Raw genomic sequence first — 2,550 nt, forward strand, 5'->3', positions numbered from 1 at the left:
TTATCTTGTTCAGTTTATTTTTACAATGTCTTATAATTTTTTGAGTATAGGTCCTTTACCACCTTTACTATTTTATTCCTGGGTATTTTAATTTTTTGATGCAATTTTAAGTGGTAATTTTAAAAGCAATAAATAGGAGAGCTTTATGGTTGGAGTGTTAAAGGAGAAAATGAGTGAAGACATCTTGGCTCTGTCTGGAGACACATCCAAGCTGGTGCAATGCTGGACACAGTACCTGGGAAGAGCCTCTCCCAGGAGACTTACAGTACTTTCCAGCATCAGCAGATGTGCCCAGAGGGCCCTGGGACCAGCGGGGCACAGCCCAGGTGGAGCCACACAGGAAGATGAGCAGCCTGCATGCTATTGGCTGGGCAAGAAGGACACACTCAATGATCAGGATGCTGCCACCCCCATTAACAGCCTCATGGGCCTCCTGGGCCTCTGGCCCTCTCTGCAAAGTACAGGGTGGGCACCTGCTGCCTCTTTTTTGCAGGGCAGTCTTGGAGCCCAGAGATAGCACAAAGTGGGTATGCATCCAGCTGCAGTCCAATCCAGAGCTCCTCCAATCCCTGCCTCAGGAGAGGGCCATGTAGAGCCCCTTCTCCAGGAATGCCTCCAGCTCATCCACCTCTGTCCTCCTACCCTGTTGCCACTGCTTATTTTTCCCAGTCTTCCTCCTTGTCCTTGCTTTTCTCATGCTTGTTCCCCTTATTCAAAGCCTTTTCTTGCTCCTCTCTGCCTTTGTTCTTCTTATTATTTTCACCTGTGTTCACCATGCAACCTGTCTCCTCTGGCCCCATCCAGAAGAGTTCTGTGCCATCCTTCACTTTGAAGGAGGAGACAGGGGGCTTGGGTGTCAGGACTGCTAGGTAAGGCCGTGTCCTCTAACACCAGGAACTCATCCTCTCTCTGGCATGTCCAAATTGCTTTAAAGTCAGTGTCTTCCATGAAGGACAACATCTGGGCAGCAATGGGCCCCTCTGAGTCACTCTCTGGCAATGCTACCAATTCTTCCTTCCTTTCCTTGTGGCCTGGAGAAGAGCTCCCAGCTGCGAGGGAAGGGGACCACAGGGCTCTGCTGCCCTGGGAGCTGTGCCCCTGTGGTGCTTGGAGGCCTTTGTGGAGGACTGTTTTGTCTCTGGCTTGGAGCACTTCTGGGGTCCTGGGCAGCAATCTTGTCATGTCCTATTACCTCCCCATTGGAAAGAGTGGTCTTCTCCTTGGGGACACGCCCATCAACAGCAGGGGCCTGCTGGGTAGCTTATCTTCAAGGTCCATGTTGCCCTAGAAACGTGGCATCATTAGGGTCCTTCCTGGGGTCTCCCCATTGCTGTTGCTATCCTAAGGGACCTTGGTCCCTACTCTCTTCTTGCCATCCTTGGGCGGGGCAAGGGAACTGCATTGTCCAGGAAACTGGTCAAGGCCATCTGCAGGAACAAATTCCTCCAGGGTTTGGAATTTCACTGGGTCCTTTGTAGCTGCAAGTGGATCTGGGAGGAACGGGGCCCACTAAGCAGCAGAAGTTCCAAACAGCCAGGAAATGATGCTCTGTCACTGGGATGGGCTGGTGGAGGACACAGAATGTGCTGGTGACTGCATCCACAGGGGACTGCAGGGAGGGGCTGGCTGAGGGGATGTGGTGGAGGCATGGCTGTAGGGCTGGCTTGAGCTTGCTGAGTTCCCCATGGACATAGCGTCAGAACTACTACCAGTGACTGGGAGGTCAAGGACAGGCTCTGCCCATTGGCCACCACTGGGGATGTGTTCCACAATCATCTCGAGGAAGATGCTGTAGTTATGGTCTTCAGTCTCCTGCTATACCTCCAGCTCCTCCAGCATGGTGTTCATGTCCAGCTGGTTTGTCTCCAGTTTGCCACATTAGTGTGTCTCTCTGGAGCCACAGGAACAGGATATTGAAGAAATTATGAAGGTAGTTCAGGCCAAAGCTCTTCACAGAAAACTCAGCATACTGGAAGTAGGAAGAGTCCGGACGCCTGTCCAACCTATCAGTGAAGTCATGTATGTTGGTAGGCTGGATGTTGGGATGCTCACCTATGTCATGGTAATTCCCCAGCATGCACACTGGCACATGGGTTGGTACCTTTGGAAGCTCCTGCAGAATGTAGCTGAAGGTCCACTGCTTAGTGATGTCAAATATCATGACCTCCTCATTACAGTTCTTGTACATGTCCAGGAATTCAGCCTCCAGGGCCATCTCAAACTCTGCTTCCAGGGTGTGGTTTCTCATCATCAATTCATCACTCCGCCTTTTGCAACTTCCTTAGTCAATTACACCCCAGAACTCAACTTTTTTTTTTATGATACCAACAGTGGTTTTATAGTTCCAGTGGATACTGATGACCTGGTTTTCCTGTGTGAGGATGAACTCCTCCACAAAGTTCTTGCTCTGCAGTCAGTGCCACAGCACTATCTTGTCTGTGTTCCCGTCTTCTTCAATCACTACCTTCACTTTGTGCTGTACTCTCTTGGCAAAGTTCATTTGCAGTACCTAGTTGATGGGCTGCAGCCCTGTAGGGGTGTGCTTGCTGA

At 50.7% G+C, this 2,550-nt stretch overlaps 1 pseudogene; it reads right to left on the reverse strand.

Annotated features, from left to right (window-relative positions):
* Window positions 1–656: 656 nt before the first annotated feature.
* Window positions 657–2,248, reverse strand: LOC112300491 (rab-like protein 6; annotated as a pseudogene).
* Window positions 2,249–2,550: the final 302 nt, after the last annotated feature.

The sequence above is a fragment of the Desmodus rotundus genome, chromosome 6 (assembly GCF_022682495.2).
Source record: "Desmodus rotundus isolate HL8 chromosome 6, HLdesRot8A.1, whole genome shotgun sequence".
In the NCBI taxonomy this organism is placed as follows: domain Eukaryota; kingdom Metazoa; phylum Chordata; class Mammalia; order Chiroptera; family Phyllostomidae; genus Desmodus; species Desmodus rotundus.